Source organism: Hemiscyllium ocellatum, chromosome 12 (genome assembly GCF_020745735.1).
Source record: "Hemiscyllium ocellatum isolate sHemOce1 chromosome 12, sHemOce1.pat.X.cur, whole genome shotgun sequence".
Lineage (NCBI taxonomy): Eukaryota > Metazoa > Chordata > Chondrichthyes > Orectolobiformes > Hemiscylliidae > Hemiscyllium > Hemiscyllium ocellatum.
In genome coordinates this window covers 98,653,739-98,669,540 of record NC_083412.1, presented here as the reverse complement: position 1 = coordinate 98,669,540, position 15,802 = coordinate 98,653,739, and the positions used below count along the sequence as shown (strand labels likewise).

The 15,802-nt window shown below is 43.3% G+C and overlaps 1 protein-coding gene across 3 annotated transcripts in view; it reads left to right on the top strand.

Annotated features, from left to right (window-relative positions):
• The window catches only part of gbe1b (glucan (1,4-alpha-), branching enzyme 1b), a 601,271-nt gene that overhangs the window by 319,633 nt on the left and 265,836 nt on the right, over positions 1-15,802 (top strand). The gene's annotated exons all lie outside the window — the stretch shown is intronic.

Below are 15,802 nucleotides of genomic sequence, written 5' to 3'. Positions count from 1 at the left end.
GGTCGTAAAATTCAGCAAAAATCTGGAATAAAAAAGTACCCTCATGACGACAATGAGAACACCGTTGAGGGTCACTAAAATCCATCTGGTTCACTAATGTCCTTTAGGGAAGGAATTCCTCAGCTGATCTGGCCTGCATGTTTCCAGACCTGCAGCAAAATGATTGACTATTAGGAGTGGGCAATGAATGATAGCCCAGTCAACAATGCGCACATCCCATCGATGAACAAATGATAAATTCCTGGTGGGGATATTTTAATATGCAAGGGCATTCATTTGGTGCTTAGAAAATCTCAGGTTGTTAGGTGTGAGAAAGATTTGAGGTTGCACTGTGCCAGTGAGTAAGTTCACCAACAGAGACAGGCCTTAACCACAGTATGGAATCACAAAAATAGAAATTGCTGCAGAAACTCAGCATCAGGTCTGGCAGTATCTGTGGAGAGAAAGCAGGTGAGTCCAGTGGCCTGTCTTCCAAACTGTGGAACCACAGTTCTGATCTGCAATGGTACTGGAGACTCGGTTGGTGCTCTGAACACTCCGGGTACTAAAAGTGGTGTTGGGCCACGAAAGAGATTCATGTGTTGGTGCCAAGCCACTGAGATTCTGTGATGTCACTTCTGCCAACATCTCCCAGATTATTCCCAGTTGAATTAGCAACCCCAGGTCAGGGGCAAGTAGTTTTTCTTAATTCACTCCATGGGTGTCGGGGGTGTTGGCAGGGTCTGCATTGAACCACAGCAGTAAAGGAGAAGAAAAACTAGGAGTTCCTACCCATGAGTTGTTGAAGCTTGCAGATAAGCTAAGCTCTAGTAAATTATTTCCATTATTGCTTGCGCTGCCACCTAATCTCTCTACAGTCATAGTCAGAGAGTCTCAGAGATGTACAGCATGAAAACAGACCTTTCAATCCAACCCGTCCATACCGGCGAGATATCCCAACCCAATCTAGTCCCACCTGCCAGCACCTGGCCCATATCCCTCCAAACTCTTCCTATTCATCTACTCATCCAGATACCTTTTAAATGATGCAATTGTAGTAGTCTCCACCACTTCCTCTGGCAGCTCATTCCATACACGTACTACCCTCTGTGTGAGAATGTTGTCCCTTAGGTCTTTTCTATACCTTTCCCCTCTCACACTAAACCTGTGCCCTGTCGTTCTGAACTCACTGACCCCACTGAAAAGACTTTGTCTATTTATCCTATCCATGCCCCTCACGACTTTATAAACTTTTATAAGGTCACCCCACAGCGTCCAACACTCCAGGGAAAACATCCCTAGCCTATTCAACCTCTCCCTGTAGTTCAAATCCTCCAACCCTGGCAACATCCTTGTAAATCTCTTCTGAACCCTTTCAAGTTTCACAACATCTTTCCAATAGGAAGGGGACCAGAATTGCATGCAATATTCCAACAGTGGCCTAACCAATGTCTTGTACAGCCACAACATGACCTCCCAACGCCTGTACTCAATACTCTGACCAATAAAGGAAAGCATACCAAATATCATCTTCACTATCCCATCTACCTGCGACTTTACCTTCAAGGAGCTGTAAACCTGCACTCCAAGGCCTCTTTGTTCAGCAACACTCCCTAGGACCTTACCATGAAGTGTATAAGTCCTGCTAAGATTTGCTTTCCCAAAATGCAACACCTCACATTTATCTAAATTAAACTCCATCTGCCACATCTCAGCCCATTGTCCCATTTGATCAAGATCGTGTTGTAATCTGAGGTAATTTTCTGCGACTCGAATTTTAGTGTGATCTGCAAATTTACCAACTACACTTCTTCTGCTCACATCCAAATCATTTATATAAATGATGAAAAATAGTGGACCCAGCACCGATCCTTGTGGCATTCCACTGGTCACAGGCCTCCAGTCTGGAAAACAACCCTCCACCACCACTCTCTTTCTTCTACCTTTGAACCAGTTTTGTAACTATCAGCCCCATCTCAGCTGAGGGCCACACTCTCTCAGGTTAGCCTGGAGTATACTTGGTGCAAAATTAATGCGTCAGATATGTCAGATGAATGGCTCTGTTGAGAATAATCAGTTAATGTCCAGTGTCTTAGCAAAGTCATGTATGTCTATAAGTATACTTTTTGTTTGCAGAAAGCAGGTTAAGGACCAACCTGGTGGCTGTATTTGTAACAATAATGGTGTTTTTGACAAATTACAGCAAAATTACTGTTGTTCACTTACAACAGACTCAGACGGTTGAGGAAACTCCCAATGTTGGATCGGGCCTGACGGGTTTAATTTACTAAAATTGGCAGATTTTTTTTTTCAAATGTATTATTTACTGGGTAAGACTCGATATCCGGTTGCAAGGGTGTCATGGGAAATCAAAAGGAAAACTGGTTAAAAATGTTCTTTATATTGCTCAGTTCAGGCTTGGCATAAAGCTGCTCTCATTTTACTCTGAGCATCTCTTGAACCACAAAAGGCATAGACCCTGATGGACCAATAAAATGTAATATTTCTGAAGCAGCAGCTTCTGTGCTGTGTTTGAACAACTTTCATGAATTTCTTTGTCTCTTCCTCTCTTTCAAGATGCTCCTTAAAATTTACCTCTCTGTTCAAGGTTTTGTATGTGAATATTTCTTTGTGGCTGGCTGTCAAATTTAGTTTCCTACTATTTCTATGAAGTGTCTTTGGATGTTTTACAAAGTTGAAAGTTCTGTGTCGTTGCAAGTGTTATCAAAGAGTGTCATCATGCTCAGTTTACCAAGATATGTCACTGAATGCGAGGCCTGTTTTCAGTGATTCCAACAGTAACTCACCTTTAGAAAGGAACATCGTTTTGTATTTTTATACTAAAATATATGTGCAAGAAAAGTTTTTGACTGGAATTAATTTCCTTTAGTATCAGCAGGATTCTGAGTTTTTTCTCTTGCTGGCAGCGTCACTCTAAAGTGTATCTCCACTGGGAGTCTAAATAGGTACATGTATTCCTGACTGCTGATTTAAACTTGATGCATTGGAATGAATGACTTACATTATGGCATGAGATAAGGAATGTGTGTTTCAAAGCTCCGAAGCAAGTCATGATCTGAGATGCTGGGCTTATACTCACACAACCCTATTATGAAGATACCTGCTTCTTGAATGCCCCAAGTTAGTACAGAATAGTCCTCTGGGGAGCAGGAAAAAATTGCATTCTCGCTAAAAATTTGAGTAGTATGAAGTTAATTATTCATTTTTATTCTTGGCGGAGTATTCCACCCCCCCTTCCCAATTAGTTGTGTTTTATTATCTGACAGCAAATTGTTGACACCTATTTTTGTCAGCAAAGTGAATAGATGATCATTTTGTCCTTTTTATGACAAAGATAAAATACTGTGGATTCCATAAATCTGAAACAAAGCGAAAGCAATACTCAGTAGAACTGGCATCATATTTGGAGGGAAAAGCAGTTGAAAGTTTCAGTTTGAGGTTCAGCATGGGGTTAGATACAGAGTAGATATAGAAACTAGGAGGACATCATTTGGTCCGTTGAGCCTGCTCTGCCACTCAATAGGCCCGTGGCTCATGGCTGATCCTCTATCTCAATGCCATTTTCTCAGTTTCTCCCTGTAGTGATTGGTACCAGGTGAGATCCTTGATTGAGGGAGCCCTGGCTGGCAGATATAGAGTGTCAGAATCTCCTCACTTGAGGGACTGACTCTGGGCTGGCTGGCCACAGCCATTGTACTTTGCACATGTAACTAAAGGGTGACTTGGTGACAGAACACCAGCCTCTGTGTAGTTTTTTTTCTGTGGTGACTAAAATGGGATGGTACATGCCTGAAGTACATTTCACTAGCAACAGTCATCTTTGAGTTTAGAAAGCATTTCTGGCATCATGCCTTTGTTTTGGAAGCTTGGCTCCTTCGATCCTGCTGTCGAAGACTGGGCCCAGTATGTGGAATGCATGTGATTGAAAAGCAGCAAGCATCATTTGCAATACACAGACTCCCAGATGTATGGATCATGAACAATGGGACACTATTTACCAGCTAGGAATATGAGTATTTCCTAAACTTGAATGGCATTCAGCGCATAAGGACAGCTCCATCCCCTCCATTGTCCAGTGGTCTGGTGGCAAGAGGTGCCCACATGTTAAGGGCAGGCCTATCAGTGTCACTTGATACCAAACTGTCCCGGTTCCTGTCCAATTATAGGACCATCCCCCATGCAACAACAGGGATAGCTCCAGCAGAATTGCTAATGGGGAGAAGTCTCCACATCAGGTTAAATCTGATATTCCTGGACATGGGGAGGAGGGTGAGATGGCAGCCGGAATGCCAGTGCCAGACACATGCTTCCTCCAAGTGAGACAGAGACAGAGAGAGAGAGAGAGAGAGAGAAACACAAGTTTATTTCAGGTGCTGGAACTATGGAAATGGTCCTGTAGAGGTATGAGGCGAAGTCGGCACGAACTCTGGTCTCGTGACATACAAAGTTCGGGTAGGTCACGTTGTCCTGAGCAAACATGTGAATCACCTGGAAGCTGCTACCTTGTAAATGGGGCAAGAGTAAAACATACCTGGCCCCTCGGAACAGCCAGAAGGTCTGTAAAAAAAAAAGTGTGTTCTCCTCCTCCATTTAGTGTTGAGTCTAAGGTGGATGCAGCCTCGATACCATTACCGCCGGAAGAAGAGGAGGAAACTCTCCCGAGCTGCAAGAGACGAGCTACAGTCTGGTGCATGCCACCCCTGTCAGAGTCTGAATCAGAGGAATCAGACTTGGGACGAAATCATTGCAGGACAAGCTTCGAGAAAAACCAGTCCTACATCCCTGGACTCGGAGGGTTCTGGGGGAGGGGGGTGGTGGTGTTGCAGTGATTGGAAACAGGTGGATCTCATTGACTATGAGATCCTTGATTGGCCCAGGTTAATAACCCCAATCAGAGAGCTCGGGGTCATAGATATTAACAGGAGATTCAGAATCTCCTCACTTGAGGGACTGACTCTGAGCTGACTGGTCACAGCTACTGTGCTGTGCACATATAAATGAAGGGTGACTTGGTGATGGGATATGGGCCTCTTTGCAGTTATTTCATTCTCCATGCCCCTGATGTTTTTAAACATTATAAATCTCTTCCTTGAATATACTGAATCACCCAGTCTCCACAGTTCCCTCTATGATGTTCCCATCAAAGAGTCCCTGGACAGGGACAGCACAGGGTTAGATACAGAGTAAAGTGCACTCTACATCATTACCAGCAAATAATTCCTCAGGCAGGTACAGCATGTGGTTAGATAAAGAGTGAAGCTTCTGTTACACCGTCCCTATCAAACACACCTCGGGCAGGTACAGCATAGTGTATTATAGTACCAAACAATTTATATTTACATAATGAGGCACCTCACAGAAATATTTTTAAAATAACTATAAAGTTGAACCGCATTGCAATATTAGGTCGATGATCAAAAGCTTGGTTAAAGGGATTTATAATCAGAGTTTTTCAAAGAAGAAAATGTATACAGAACTTGGGAACTAAGCAATTTAAGGCATGGCTGCAAATAATGAAACAGCAATGATATGAATGCAATGGAGACCAAAATTACAGGAATGCAAATATCAGAGAGAGTTGCTGAGTTTGAGAAGATTGCATAGATCAGGAAGGACAGGGCCATGGGGGAATTTGAAAATGGGGATGAGAATGTTATAATTGAAATGTTGTTTGACTGGGGACTAAAATAGGTCAAATTGGTTGAATTTATAATTACATATCGGGTGATTTATCAGTCTGAAGTTTTCACGGTATTGAGAGAGAACTAGTGTGGATTTGTAAAGGGCTGGTCATGCCTGAGGAATCTAATTGAATTTGTGTGGAAGTGACTGAAGTAGTATACCAGGGAATGCCTGAGGCAGTTATTTATATGGATTTCCAGAAGGCATTTGATAAAGTTCCCGATAAGACATTATTAGTTAAAATTGAAGCTCATGGAATTGTAATCAAGTTATGGACTTGATTAAGTAATTGCTTGAGTGACGAGAGATAGATAGAATGGGTAATGGTCTCATTGGCAGGATGTGACTAGTAATATCCATAAGGATCTGCATTGAGCCTTAGCTATTTGTTTTAGTTGTTAGCAACTTAGATAATGGGATACAAAGTAGGATAGATGCATTCAGTAATGACACTAAGATAGGTGATATTGGTTGTAGTGTTGATGGAAGTGTGAGTAGGCTGCATTTAGTTTTGGTAACAAGCGTATTCCTTTCAGGAGGAGCCAGCAGCAGCCAGAGGTAAGAGCCTATACAGGGGAAAATGTAATATCGAGCCCAGGGTTTCTCGGTATAGGAACATTCCTTTCAGGAGGAGCCAGCAGCCACCTATTCTGGGGAAGCTTCCTACCCTTGTCACAGGAGAAAAGGGAGCATGGTGTCGGATTGGTTGCTGCTAGTTTGTATCAATCCATTCATTCCCTTGATGTTACAGGTGATGGAATTTCACTGTAGTACAGGGTGAGTGTGCCTCAGTCCTTCTAAAGGGTTAGTACAGTTTGTTCACCTTCTGGTTAACACATGGAGTTCAGAGAGTTAGATAAATAGGAGAGCACAACTAGATGGCATACGTGTAAGGTGAGCGACTTAAAAAGGATGCAAGGGGCAACATTTTTACACAGAACATTTTTTATGTGGAACAAACTGCAGAGAGAGGTGGGTGCAGGTCTAGTTATAACTTTTGAAAGATATTTGGATAATTTCATGAATAGGAAAGGTTTGAAGGGTTTTGGGCCAAGTGCAGGCAGGTGGGACTAGTTTAGACTGGGAACATGGTCAGCCGTGGACTAGTTGGACCAAAGGGTCTGTTTCTGTGCTGTGCTGCTCTATGACTTGAGTGGGGGTGGCTTTGTTAGCAAGTAATAACTGTTATTTTTAAGTAGCTAACTGAAATTTTACTTGTAATTGAACAGCCAATACAGGATTCATCATGTCAGTTGGTGGGATTTTGTGTTCTACCTGTGAGATTTGATTAATGACAGAAGCAAAGAGCATCCTTGATATTTACATCTGCAGGAAGTGTACCCACTTTCAGCTGCTCACTGAATGAATGGGTAGGCACACAAATGGCAGAGAGGGTCATAGACAGAGGCTATAGAAACGTGGTTGCGCCCAAGGTACAGGAAGCTAGACAAAGCAGGCAGTCAGTGCAGGTGCCCCCTGCTGCTCTTCCCCTGTCAAACATGTATTCAGTCTTGGGTACTGATGAGGGGATGGCCCATTTGGTGGGCCAGCAGCAGCAGCCAGAGTGTTGGCACCGCAGCTGGCCCTGCTGTACAGAGGGAAGGGACAAAGCAAAGCAGATCAACAATAATTGGAGATTCAATAGCTAGATGCACAGATAGGTGCTTGTGTGGGCGTGAGAGATACTCCAAATGGTATGTTGCCTTCCTGGTGCCAGTGTCATAGATGTCTGTGTGGGTACAAGGCACATGGGAGGGTAAACAGACGAAGGCATTGTCCACATGGGCACAAATGACATAGATAGGAAGAGTGACAAGGTCTTGTGACAACAGTTCAGGATATTAGATAGTAAACTGAAAAGAGGCACCTCTAGGGTAGTAATCTCAGGATTACTCCTCATGCCATGTACTACTGAGGCTAGGAACAGAGACATGTTATAATTGAACACCAAGGTAAAGAGCTGGTGTAGGTGGGAGGGCTTCAGACATGTGCATTATTGGGATTTCTTCCAGGGAAGGTAGGACCTGTAGAAAAAAGGACAGGTTGCACCTAAACAGGAGGAGCACCAATATCCTGTTTGGGGGATGTGAATAGTGCCACTCAGAAGGATTTAAACTAGTGTAACGGAGGTTGGGAACTCAGGGAACAGGTCAGTCAGTATAGGCATTGGGAAAGAGCTTGAGTTTAGGGCAAATATAGCTAAGAGCCATCAGCAGCCAGAGGGAAGAGGCTATACAGGCTGAGTTTGCTGAGCTAAGCAAAATTAGAGGCCTGGGCTATGTTTGCTTCAATGCAAGAAGTGTTACAGGTAAGATTAATGAACTTAGGGTATGGATTAATATATACAATTATAGTGTTTCTATCAGAGACATGATTGAAAGAGGGAGAGGATTGGCAACTTAATATTTCAGGATATCGATATTTTAGACAAGACAGAGGAGGAAGCCAAGAGGTAGGGGAGTTGCGTGACAGTTTAGGGAGCATATCACAGCTGTCTTGCGGGAGGACACCCTGGAGGGATCTTGCAGAGGGGCGTTATGGATACAGCTCAGGAATAGGAAGCGCGCAGTCACAATGCTGGGATCATACTACAGAGCTCCCAGTTGTCAGCAAAAGATAGACAAAGAGATATATAGTCAGATTGTGGAAAGATGGTGAAAATAACAGGACTGTTGTGGTGGGTGATTTGAACTTCCCCCATATTGACTGGGATTCCCTTAGTACTGAGAGTTTGGATGGAGAGCAGTTTGTCAGTTGTGTCCAAGAGGGTGGTTTTGAAACAGTATGTGGGTGGTCAAAGAAGACAGGGTGCATACAGCACCTGGTACTGGAAAATAAGCCCAGACAAGTGATCAAAGTTTTAGTGGGAGAACATTTTGGGAATAATGGCCATAATTCGATAAATCTTCGGATGCTTATGGTAAGGACAAGAGTGGACCTCAGAGGAAGTTGTTAAATTGTGGAAAGGCCAACCATAGTCAAATTAGGCAAGGTTTGCAGAACTTTAATTGGGGTCGGCTGTTTGAGGGTAAATCCACATCTGACATGTAGGAGTCTTTTCAGGACCAGTTGATTAGAGTGCAGGACAGGAATTTGCAGAATTCGAGAATCTTGGCATTTGTTAGCTTAGTCAAATAAAAAGGAAACATTCCTTGAAGAAAAAAAGAGAAAGTAGGAAGGAACTCAAACAGGGAGGTTGGAGGGTTAAAAGGGGCTCTGAAATGTCCTTGGCTAGTAGGGGTGAGGAAAATCCCAAGGCATGTTATATATAGATTAGGAGCAAGAGAGTAACCCACTCAAGGATAAAGGTGGGAGGTTATGTGTGGAGCCAGAGGAAATGGGTGAGATTCTTGATGAGTATTTACCAAAGAGAGGGACATGAGGAATGTTGAGGTTCAGGAAAAGTGTGTGAATACTCTCAGGCAGGTCAACATAATGAAGGAAGAAGTGTTGGGTGACTTGAAATACATTAAGGTAGACAAATTCTCAAAGGCTAGATGGGATTTAACCCAGGACACTGGGAGGTTTTATGACATTGAAGACATATTATACCTTTAAGGGATAGAGAATGATAATCTGAACTGTGAGTTTATAAGTGCCTGTGTATGTGACAAAATGGCAGTCCCAAAGTCAACTTGAAAAATTGAAAATATGTAACATGTGGCTGTGAAATGGATACCTGAGTTTAGGTTGCTGGTCTTATAACAACTCAACTTTAACCAATCAGTTTAAATTGTGCCCCAGAATATTAAAACCCAGTCAAGTTTGAATTTATTGTTTTGCCAACATCAAACCAATGAGATGATCGGATGTTAGGGATACAAGAATGCTGTCATTTTGAAAACTGGTCAGAGAGCAAATGCCATAAGAGAGAGAAACTGCTGGAAAGCTAATTGTGCATCTAACATCTTGCTCTCAAAGAAATTAGATAACACTCATTATCAAAGATACCTCTTCATGTGAAACATATTCGCAGGAAAAAGAAAGACAATGACCCAGGGAGATCAGTAGCAGGAAAATTTGAAGGCAGCAGAGAAGATAAAGACTGTGATTTTGTAATTAAGCTAATTTTATTACGTCTTATTGCAACAGCATATTGTTATAGAGTTGGAGTCATAGAGTAAGCAGTTAAGAGAAAGGGGAGGCTTAGTTTTGTGAATTATTTTTGTTTAATGTTCACTTTCAGAGTAAGAAAATAAATTGATGTTATTTTCTTTAAATAGTAGAATTTAGGAATTCTCTGTCAAGCTTTTCTGATGTTTAGTTTAATTAACAGAAACTATGTATCCTAACAAAAACTAGGGAGGAAATAGCTGGGGCCGTAAGTGATATTTTTGCATCCTCTGTGGCCTCAGGCGAGATTCCAGAGGACTGGAGAATGATCGATGGTGTTCCTTTGTTTAAGGGAAAGAAAGATAATCCAGGAAATTACAGGCCAGTGAGCCTGACATCAACAGTGGAGAAGCTGTTGAAGAAGATATTGAGAGACGAGATCCATTCACATTGGTTAGTGGTAGTATGGCTTTGTGCAGGGAAGGCCACATCTCACCAAACTGATTTGAGTTTTTTGAGGAGGTGAAAAAAATAATTGAGGGAAGGGCAGTGGATGTCTACATGGACTTTCCTGATGAAGGGCTTATGCCCAACACATTGACTCTCCTGCTCCTCAGGTGCTGCCTGACCTGTGCTTTTCCAGCACCACAATTTTCAACTCTACCTGAGTTTAGTATGGCAATTGATAAGGAACCTCATGGCAAGCTGTTACAAAAGATACAGTCTCGTGGGATCCGGACTGAGTTGGCTTTTTTTTAGATTACCCAAAAAAAAAAATTTTAGATTAGATTACTTACAGTGTGGAAACAGGCCCTTCGGCCCAACAAGTCCACACCGACCCGCCGAAGCGCAACCCACCCATACCCCTACATATACCCCTTACCTAACACTACGGGCAATTTAGCATGGCCAATTCACCTGACCCGCACATCTTTGGACTGTGGGAGGAAACCGGAGCACCCGGAGGAAACCCACGCAGACACGGGGAGAACGTGCAAACTCCACACAGTCAGTCGCCTGAGGCGGGAATCGAACCCAGGTCCCTGGCGCTGTGAGGCAGCAGTGCTAACCACTGTGCCACCGTGCCGCCCTCAGGCTTGTTGGATACAAAACTGGCTATATCTTCAAAGATAGAGGGTGGCTTTAGAAGGCTGCTTTTCAGAATGGGGATTGGTAATTGGTGGTGTTCCACAGGTATCAGTGCTGGGACCTTTGTTGGTTGTAATATATTAAAAAAAATGATTTGGGCGTAAATATAGGTGGTCTGATCAGTACATTTGCAGATGACACCAACATTGATAGAGTTGCAATTAGTGAGGTGATTGTCAAAGGATACAGTGCATTTTACATAGATTCAAAGAGTGTGGTGCTAGAAAAGCACGGCATCCAAGGAGCAGGAGAGTTGACATTTTGAGCTTAAGCTGTTCATCAGGAATGAGGGGGTGAGAGATAAATGAGACGGGTGGGGCTGGGGAGGGAAGGTAGCTGAGAGTGCAATAAGTAGATGAAGGTGGTGGCAAAGGTGATAGGTCAGAGCAGAAAGCTGGGAAGGAAGATGGACAGGTAGGACAGTTCAAGAGAGCAGTGCTGAGTTGGAGGGTTGGATTTGGGATAAGATGTGGAGAGGGGAAATGGGCAAACTGTTGAAATCCATGTTGATCATCTGTGGTTGGAGGGTCCCAAGGAGGAATATGAGGCGTTCTTCCTCCAGGCGTCAGGTAGCTAGTGTTTGGTGGTGAAGGAAGCCTAGGACTTTCATGTCCCTGGTGTAGTAGGAGGGGGAGTTGAAGTGATTGACCTCAGAGCGGTGGGTTACTTAGTGGGTGTATCCTAGAGATGTTCCCCGAAATGTTCCGCAAGTTGGAATCCTGAATCCAGTGTGCAGGAGACCACATCGAGAGCAATGGACACAGTAGATGTTGTGTTTGGGAGTACAGGAAAATCTCTACTGGACATGGAAGAATCCTTTAGGATCTGGAATGAAGGTGAGGGGGGAGGAGTGGATGCAAGTTTTGCACTATTGCCGTGGAAGGGGAAGGTGCCGAGAGTGGAGGGTGGTTTGGTGTTTGGGGAGTGGGACGGAAATATGGTGGTGGTGGTAGTGGTGAACCTAACAAGAGAGTCACTGAGGGAATGGTCTCTCCGGAATGCAGATAGGGGAGGGGAGGGAAATATATCCCAGGGTGAGGTCTGTTTGAGGGTGGCGGAAATGGCGGAGGATGATGTGTTGTATTTGGAGGTTGGTAGGGTGGAAGGTGAGAACAGGGTGGTGTTCTGTCCTTGTTGTGATTCGAGAGGTGTGCTTCAAGGGCAGAGGTGCAGGAAGTGGAGGAGATGTGCTGGAGGGCATTGTCGATCATGTAGGAAGTGAAATTGCAGTGTTTGAAGAAGGAGGTCATCTGGGATGTTCAGTGGTGGAATTTGTCCTCCTGGGAGCAATTGCAGTGGAGTTGGAGGTATTGGGAATAAGGGATAGCATTTTTGCAGGAGGCAAGGTGGCAGGAGGTGTAGTCCAGGTAGCTATGGGAGTCAGTGGTTTTGAAGTAGATGTCTGTGTTAAGCCATTTGCCGGAAATGGAGATGGAGGGGTCCAGGAAGGGGAGGGGTATCCAAGATGGTCCAGGTGAACTTGAGGTCGGGTGGAAGGTATTTGTGAAGTTGATGAACTTGGCCTCCTTCTTCAAAGACCATAATTTCCCCTCCAACATGATCGATGATGCTCTCTAACACATCTCCTCCACTTCCTACACCTCCACCCTCGAACCCTACCCCTCCAATCGCTACAAGGACCGGCTGTGCTTTTTCAGTATCACACTCTTCGATTCTGATCCCCAGCATCTGCAGTCCTCACTTTCTCCTCCGATATACTTAGATTACAGACTTGGACTTACCAGAGAAATGACTTATTGAGTTTAATCCAGACGTATGCGAGGTGATGTATTTTGGAAGATCAATTTCAGGTGTGAATGGCAGAACCCTTAAGAGCATTGACATACAGAAGGATCTTGGGCATATTAGTCCTCAGATCCCTGAAAGTGGCAACACATGTGGATAAGTTGGTCAAGTAGGTATACAGCACACTTGCCTTCATTGGCCAGGGCATTCAGTATAAAAGTTGGCAACTTATGTCACAGCTGTCCAAAACTAGGCCACATTTGGAATATTGCTTGCAGTTTGGGTTGCCACACTGCCAGAGGGAGGTGGATGCTTTGGCGATGGTGCAGAGAACGTTTACCAGGATAATTGCCTGCACTGGAGGGTTTTAGTTTTACTTTGATTAGATTAGATTCCTTACAATATGGAAACAGGCCCATTTGGCCCAACAAGTCCACACCGACCCTCCAAAGTGTAACCCACCTAGACCCATTCCCCTACCCTATATTTACCCCTGAATAATGCACCTAACGCTATGGGCAATTTAGCATGGCCCATATCCTAACCTCCATATCTTTAGATTGTGAGGGGATACCGGAGCATCCGGAGGAAACCCACGCAGACAAGGGAAGAATGTGCAAACTTCACACAGGCAGTCGCCTGAGGCGAGAATTGAACCTGGGTCCCTGGTGCTGTGAGGCAGCAGTGCTAACCACTGTGTGCCACTGTGCCGCCTTCTCTGATTGTTTTCACTGGAAAGACAGAGCCTGAGAAGTGACCTGATAGGGGTCTACAAAATTGTGAGGTATAGATAGGGTGGATAGTCAGATTTTTTTTTTACCAGGGTGGCAAAGTCAAACACAAGAGGACACAGGTTCAAGGTGAGATGGGGAAAGTTTTGGGGAGAAGTGTGAAGCAGTTTTTCTCACACAGTGTCGGGTGTCTGGAGTGCACTGCCAGTGGAGGTGGTAGAAGCAAGCACATAGACACATGAATGGCAGGCGAATAGAAGGATAGATATTGCACATGGGCAGTAAGCAGTGGGTCTAAATAAGGATTAGGATATAGCGTAGGCTTGGTGGGCCAAAAGGCAGGTTCCTGTGCTGTAGTTTATTGTATAAGTGAATTGAATAGCTAATGTGGCAGATGCATTTTAGAGCAAAGAAATGTGGAATCCAAAACAGATGAAACAGAGTATTTTCGAAATGAAGAACTCCTCAAAACAGTGGACGTCCAAAGACATTTAGAAGTTCTGGGTACAACATTAAAATGTCAAAACAGCTACAAAAAATAGTAAAAAAATAGTGCTGACCTTTCTATCTACAGGACTAGAACGTGGGATGTAGGTCAGGTTGGGAGTGATTGGACTCGTGGTGATCGTGATTGCGAGTTGTACTTTAGCAAAAAGTAAGTGCTTAGAGCAGTTCTCAACACCAGAACTGTGTCAACATTTGCACCCTATGAATAAACTAAAAATTCACACCAATGGCAAGTGGCCCCCTGGACCTAACCTTTGGAATTACTAACTTAGTATAAATTATGGAACCATGTCCCCCACTCCCCCAATTTGGTGGAATCTTTGGAAGGATAATTTTCCTCAAGCTAGCTGTATACTTGTACTATTCTGATGTTGATATGTTATAGAGACCTTGATATTTAGTGACATTTTTGCTAATCCTCATGACCAGGACTTTCCAATTTCTTATACTGTGCTTGTGGATATTGCTGTATTATAATCGTACAAAACTAAGCCAATTCAACAATCAACACATTCAAACCGAGCTGAACTGGATGCAATGATACAATAAAGAAGAAAGGTAACTTGAGTAAGTTACATAAGTAAAATGCAAACTGGCTGAGGAGTTTAGCACTATTTACATCCTTTAATTTCCGCTGATTTGGAATTGTGGTGATATCCTTACAGTTTAATTGTTGTGCATCTGGACAATTGCTGCTTTTTATTTGAAGTCAGTGTATAAGCATATGGTTCAGCATAATGAAGATCCTCATTATTCAGAGAGATGTGCTCCTCTTCATACCTTCCCAGAGATCATATCATGCTGATGGATTGCTTGGCAACTGCATAAAAGATTTTTAAATGAATAGATTTGTTGGCCTGAAATAAAAATACTGTAGTTTGCAAAGCAATTACTGTAGGTTTAAAGTGGTAATAAAGTCTGTTTTGATAAAATTTAAATGAATTTTATTTATTTTAGATTCATAGAGCTGTTTGATCATGGAAAAGATGTTGCCTTAATTGCCATTTTTGAACGTAGTTTATGTTCTCATTATTTAAATAGTGGATGCGACTGGAATCTGCAAGAAACACAATGGCATTTGAGCTATGGATTTATGCTCATCAATTCCAATCAGGTCAACTGCAAACCAGAATTAGTCCCATTGCACCAGGAACTTGATGCATTCTCTCTCAACTTATTCAGTGAAGCATTTCTCTCGCTTAATCTTATTAGTCTCATTCTAACTTGTGTTTGTACCGATTTTTATGTCTGTCAGGGTCATGTTTGTCTGTCAAGCAATTTCACTCTTCATTGTTCCCATTGTCTGGCTGTCCCTCACTTGCGTCTGCTTGTGCCATACCCTCTCCCTTGCCCTCATTTGGGTCACACTTCTTCCCTTGCTTACTCCCTCCCCTTCCTTGCTTTAGTGTGCCTTGTTGTCCACCTCTCCCTGTTCCTTGTGTTGCAGAACGGACAACTTCAGAACTAGATTTCGCTGAGATAAAGTAAATAAGTGCAAAGCGCGGCAGATGCATTCAATTCTGGTCTCCGTGCTATTGGAAGGATGTTGTGAAACTTGAAAGGGTTCAGAAAATATTTACAAGGATGTTGCTATGGTTGGAGAATTTGAGCTATCGAGAGAGGCTGAATAGGCTGGGGCTATTTTCTCTGGAATGTTGGAGCTTGAGGGGTGACCTTATCGAGGTTTATAAAAATCATGAGGGGCATAGATAGGGTGAATAGCCAAGATCTTTTCCCCAGAGTAGGGGAGCCCAAAACAAAAGAGCATAGCTTTAAGGTGAGAGGGAAAACATTTAAAAAGGACCAGAGGGGCAACATTTTCCACGCACAGAGTGGTGCGTGTGTAGAATAAGCTGCCAGACGAGGTGTGGAGGCTGGTACAATGAAAACATTTAAAAGGCATATGGATGGTTGTATGAATAGGAAGAGTTTAG